This window comes from Helianthus annuus, chromosome 9 (genome assembly GCF_002127325.2).
Source record: "Helianthus annuus cultivar XRQ/B chromosome 9, HanXRQr2.0-SUNRISE, whole genome shotgun sequence".
Lineage (NCBI taxonomy): Eukaryota > Viridiplantae > Streptophyta > Magnoliopsida > Asterales > Asteraceae > Helianthus > Helianthus annuus.
This window is the reverse complement of record NC_035441.2, coordinates 81,947,307-81,953,998: the sequence shown is the minus strand read 5'-3', so window position 1 is coordinate 81,953,998 and position 6,692 is coordinate 81,947,307. Positions and strand designations below refer to the sequence as shown.

Here is a 6,692-nt window from a genome sequence, read left to right as displayed (position 1 = left end):
GTCTTAGATGCTGCGATCAAGGCTTTCGACAACTTTCATATCTCCGTTCTTGACAAAGTTTCAGAATTGGTGAACGAACCGCTGTCGGTTATAAAACAGAAGAGTGAACTTCCGATCGTTAAAGAGGATTGAAGAACCCTTTTTCCATCTCTGTAATCGCGCAGTGTTTTTCTTTATGTTATGGCATGTAATCATACAATTTTAATTTCTGTTTGTAACCCGCTGGACACGTTTCTTTCGACCTTATGACAATGCATGTCACACCCCCAAAATCCACCATGCGGAGTACCACCGCTTGGAGGCGTGACGTGACCAGGATCGAGCCACCAATCATATTGAACAACGTATTTAAGTAAATAAAACCAACCACAATACAATTGGTGACCAAAAGCCAGTTAACCAAGTTTTAAATTAAACAGCGGAAGCATAATACGTGATACCAAAATATAAGTTCATAGTCCATAAGTTTAATGTAACACCCTAGTTACTAATTAACAATTTTATATGTAAACCCCAACAATTAGATGTGTAGTTAAGCCTACACATACTATAAAAATATGAATTTATTAAAACTTTTACAATTCATAAGTTATTCTACATAACGTGGTTGAATTCGTTGTTTAATATTTGCAATGTGTTAAAGTGCGGAAGCATGTATCTATATCGTGTTCGGTCCTTCGTCGAGCTTGATCGTCTTCCGGCATCCAAAATGTACCTACATTTCATAAACACGAAATGCTTTAGTCTTACGGGCTTTAAAACGTGTCCAAACGAGTCCGGGAAACCATTGATTCCAAAAACAAAAAATTGAAAATGACCTCCACCGTAACTTACGGTGGCACCGTAAGTTACGGTGGCCTCTGTAATAAAATTTTCCTACCGTACAACAGTAGGCAACCACCGTAAATAATTCAGCTCCACCGTAACTTACGGTGACACCGTAAGTTACGGTGGCCCCTGCATTCAGCCTTTCCATTTTGCCGTAATTGACACGAAATCTTTCGTATCTTTAAATTCGCTTGTCCGTTTGACCTACCATTTCTTCCTACATGTTTGTAATTTGATTCTCCATCATATGGAGTTAAAGTCCGACATCCGGCTTAATAAATTTTGAGACTTTTATGCATTAGGCTTATTACCTTTTTACAAGATTTTGATCCGTCTACGCTTAAATGCATATTTTGACCCGTTAGAGAGGATTTAATCATTTAAGTTTAAATCCCACTCTCTACTTTCACATGTCATTTTTCTACATTAAGGTATTCACATATCTTCCACCAAATTTATGCGTACCTGGCGCGGGTCAAAGTATTGACCCGTTTTAATACCTTGCCTTAATAATTTGCTGATTCATAGCCACGTAAATTCCATAAGCCGTTTTACCCTGTGAGCATTAGACTCGACATGCACTTGTTAGTCGTTATTCGTCAAATGGTGTTAACATTACCATTTGACCTGTTTAGTCTAAACGACCAAACATTTTGCACTTATATTTGAATGGTATTTATTTACCATTTCATTATTTAACCCATTTCGCCCCTTTTTGCCATTAAACATGTTTTTTTATCCTTTTTTTCGTCCCGACCCGTATCATTTCGTGTCGGAACCCATATTTCGGATATAACCTTGGTCGTGTTTATAATCTATAAAGTAAATACGTATCCTAAAAAAAAGTGTAAGCTTGACTTACCTCGCGTCCGCGCAAACATTCTTCGCATCCATGATCCGTTTGACCCGTTCCTTTTCAAGCTCCCACCTAGCTTGTTTAGAGTCAACTATATCATAACATCCATAAGATGGTTAGATTGGTCATTCTATATAATGGCCATCACCCTATGGACCCCCTTTTTTTTACACACTTATCAATCAAAGCATGCCATATATTCAACAACTAGTTTCATACCATAATTATTTTCATTCACTAACCGTTTGACCCGTTAGTGAAATTACTTATATAACAAGTTAGTAAGTGATTTTAAACACTTTAAGCATGTCACATAAAGTGCTATTTGTACCTAACAATAAATACTTCATGACTAAACAAGTATACGCAATCATATGCCTTTTCCGGATTAATAATAACATTATTAATGTGCAGCGATTTTTCTATTCAGCTGCTGTAATCGACCATTATCACACATTTAAAGTCCGAACAAGATTAACATGTTCAAAAATGGATCGTAGAAAACTTCAATACCTTCGCAAGCATATAAGGTACACCTTCTAACGAATTTTCTATGATTTTATATGATTTTTATAAAATCAGCATAGCAACTATATTTTCATTTTTCAATCAGCTTTTAAGTTTTCTGAACAACAGTTTTAATCACATTTTTGACCTCTTTAACAACCACATTTGTTTCTTATGATTGAAAACAGTAAAAACTTACTTCATAAGCTTTCCGAAAAGGTATAGAACACCCAAATCGGATAAACGGTTGATTTTATATGATTTTTTTAAGATTAGTCAAAATCCATATAAAAAGCTACGGAAATCATGTTTAGGTTCCTTTCAAATTCGACCCAAACCATCAAATGCAACCTATTTCCATGGCTATAACCCTTATTAAACTTTTGGTAATGGTTAGAAACCTATAACACAGTGATTGTAGGCTAAGAGATGTCAAAAATATCATCTATTTCAGCACTTTAGTTTTCATTTAGGCATTTTAACAAACACCTAGTGTGCAAGATTCGTATACTTCTTTTGTCAAGTTCTTGATTAACTTCCAACCAAGCTTCAAGCATCAATTTCAAGCCCTTATGTCTAGTGTTTATAAGTTACAACTAGAACTTGCATTACTTACCTAATGTTCATCTATTTTAACACTATAATTCTAGTGTTCATCCCATATTCATAAAACCCACTTAGCACCTACATAACTAGTTAACCAAAACACTAAATTATGGTGCTAAATTAGCGAGTTTACATCTAGGGTTTGTTTTCAAGAAATCATACAACACTAATTCAGCCATAGCCTCTCTAATCCATACATAATTCGCGATTATGAAGATTACTCAAATTTTACAACTTCACAAATCATCAAATTTTTACATACCTTATGATCCCCACGACTAGGCGATCACGAATTTGTAATCATGCAGACTATTCGGGCTTGATTTGAGCTTCGATTTGGAGGATTTGTTGAACTAGGGTTTGAGCTCTCCTGGCTCCTTCTTCTGATCGCATACGTACACACATGTATGTGTTTTTTTATTTATTTAAGTGTTTTAATAAAACACTTCTCTAGTTGCCCATGTTTAGCCCCTCAAGTTTAGAGATTCATAAATGAAACTATAACCCATAGTTTATTATTTAGTTACTCATTACTAACTAGGTTAATTTTACCTAGTTAACTTTGTGGGTTCCGGGAGTTAAAACCCGTTTTATTTTTAGTCCCGTTAAATCGGGCCTTTTATCCATTCTATTTTCCTGGAAGCTCTTATTCACTTTTAATTAATATTAGGATTATTCACTTGATTCCTAATATTTTCCGGTTTACTTTTACCGCTAACGGTACTTTCCCCGTCTTTTGTATTAACGGGGTTTAATTTCCAAACCTGTTTTCGGGGTGTTACAAGTCTACCCCCCTTAAAGAGGTTTCGTCCTCGAAACCTTTTCTTGCTTAATTCATCGAGTTCAAACTCAATGCATTTGATCCGAGAAATCTTTTAAACGTTACTTTTACTTTGACCAATTGTTCGTATTACCAGAAAAGTATGGCAATATCCTTTTGGTTACTAATTGTCTACGTATCTCATACTACATAGTGCAATCTTGAAATAACGTAACCTCGTTATTTCCACTAGTCCAGTTAACTTAGCGATATTCATCGCTTTCATATACTATCAAATTATTTATGAATCCGTCGTTTTGACCCGTTTAAAGGTCCTTGGTGAAATCTTTCACTTTTAGCAACTATTCTTTTGTTCATGAACTTATAGCTTTATGATCCCTCAAATAAGTGATCAATATTTTCTGTTAGTGAGGTCTCATGGGCCGTCACTTTATCTCTTGGATCTATATACCTTTGTTGTTTACTTGACCGAGTCGCCAAACGTTGGCCACTTAGTCACATAGGTTTATAAATTATGTTTATTCTACATTACTCTTCGTAGTGAATAACGTGTTAAACAATTTCTTAATTTGGGTTTCGACCTTAACCGATCTCACTAACTAGACTTATCAGTCCAGTTACTTTGTACCCATCACTCGGGTCATAATATGATTACTTCACATTACTTCTCTTGACCGTGATCGCGTCACGTCATGTTTAGGTCTATTCCAACCTTTCTTTTCAAATGTATCGTCTTGCACTTATCAGTGTCAAGACTTATATCTTTCATGTCTATTACATATTCGTCTATCAGAATTCATATTCGTAAAAAAGTCATTTCTTGCAAAAACCGGAGTTTTAGTTTAGCATTTTCCCTTTAACTTTTGTCAATTATCCATATCAAGGAAATTGATAACTCATAATTTATTGTTTTCTGTTCTTACTTTATGCGGGGAATCGTAACAAATTCCCTCACCTTACACTATTGACCCGTAGGTTCCTTCACTTAACCTCGTAGGCTATTTCCTTATGTTTTCACCTCTTTAAGGTGAGACCCTTATGATCCTTTTGCTTTAATTCATATCCCGCAGGTCATGATGATCCCCTAGATCATCTTTTATTCAAGTCTTTATTCAAATATGTATACATTTATATACGCATATGGCATTAAGGCACCCCCTCTTATGTTTTAGAATTATTCACCTTTACTTTTTGGATTTCGTTTGACCTTGACCGTAGTCTAAGGCTACATTGTTTTCTTTCGAATTATCCTTCCGACTCATTGACTTCTAATGTCAATTACACGTCGGTTTGCCCTACACTTACTGTTAACCGGTTCTTACCTATACTTCTTTACGTCCCATTACCCGGGTTCTTTTATTCTAATGTTTTTAACACCGTTAACTCCTTTACATAGGTTTACTAATATTTCGCACTTTTTTTTAATTCGATTCGCGCTTACTTACTTTAGCAAGAGTCATCCTTTTTTAAATTTTGTTTGACTTGTTCGTCTGAAAATTTCATCACTTATAAATGTCAAACTTCAATTTTTGTTCGACCCGTTCAACTTTAAAATAGTTGAGCGTAATTCATCAAAATTTCTATTTGCCGTTATCTTATCGTCCTTTGGTCATGACCCAAAACCCGAGTCTTTTGACTTTCCATGCGCGTTCCTGTTTCTCAGTCTACGCATGTGTTTAAATCCTTACCCACCAACCGGGTGTTTTACCGAAGTCGTTATTATTGCAACCCTTACGGTATGCATTATGACTTCGTTTCGCTTTTATATTCCTACTTTGTTCTCAAATTTGGTGTTTTACAAAATCGGCCCGTTAAGAGTCTTATTTGCATTCTTCGGGTTCGAGTGTAAGTACACTACCTCCCAATGCATATCTTGATCATTTACATGTTTATATTCTTCGGGTTCGAGTGTAAGTACACCCCCTCCCAATACATGTCTACATCATTTTACATGTTTGCATTTTCCGGGTTCGAGTGTAAGTACACCCCCTCCCAATACATGTCTACATCATTTTACATATTTGCATTTTCCGGGTTCGAGTGTAAGTACACCCCTCCCAATACATGTCTACATCATTTTACATATTTGCATTTTCCGGGTTCGAGTGTAAGTACACCCCCCTCCCGATACGTATTCTGATCATCTTACGTGTTTCTTTGTCCCTTCACTCGGGCTCATTATCTTAATGTAATACGCTTCCGTCACTCGGCTGTGCGTTTACATTATTATCAAATATTTTGCTCACTTGATTCTTTTGGGTACTTTTTAATTTGTCCCATTTACCCTGTCCTTACTACATCAGATATAATGTGTCCGCTATAAGAAACTCATGGTATCATATGCCACTACTTACTTGGCCAGAGTAAGCGATTAACACATGACATACATGACCTTTTTATAGTTTTCACATCACACCCCATGTAAGTAACACCTCTATTTAGTTTTCTTGGAGATAATATCCTGGATAGGTATTCTATTCAGGTTTCCCAAGTTTCTAATTTACATATGCGACAATCATTCTTTACATGTTTGTTGCACATTGCTAATTGCGCGATTATATTTAAAAGCACGCACCTGATAATGCTTGCCCCGACGGGCGTTTCTTGCCATTAACCTTGTTCGCGGTCTTTACGCGATTTAGTCCTTAGTGAGCATGTTCCTCTCGTCATGCCTCGGACTGTTCCTCTATCACATCTTTAATTTGTTTAACCTTTGTCATCTTTAAACGCAAGTGTCCTTCAATCAAGACATTCACAAAAGTTAGTAATGCCAACTTTACTAAATGCCCGTATCATAATACAAGACTTTTGTACTATATGTGTCAACACGCGTAACTTTGTCAACTACATTTATCGCTTAATTGAGGTAACGTGTATCGCACGATAACCCCATGTGTTGTTTACAACACTTTAGCATGCTAAACTATTAGCATAGATGTACTTACCGGATTTGCGATCAAGCCTCGAACCGAACACCAATCTTTGTCAAGAGCATAAGGTTTAAGTCCAAGCATGGTTTTCCCCACCATACTTGAATCTCTTAAACCAGGGCTCTGATACCAACTTGTAACACCCTAGTTACTAATTAACAATTTTATATGTAAACGCCAACAA

General features: G+C 36.0%; 1 long non-coding RNA gene across 1 annotated transcript; it reads right to left on the bottom strand.

The window, feature by feature from the left end:
* Nucleotides 1-562: 562 nt before the first annotated feature.
* Nucleotides 563-3,789, bottom strand: LOC110877822. The gene is made up of 4 exons (XR_002557300.2): nucleotides 3,060-3,789; nucleotides 1,691-1,775; nucleotides 1,294-1,384; nucleotides 563-715 (listed from the first exon to the last, which is right to left on the bottom strand). It is a non-coding gene; the product is annotated as an uncharacterized LOC110877822 (long non-coding RNA).
* Between the last annotated feature and the right edge of the window lie 2,903 nt (nucleotides 3,790-6,692).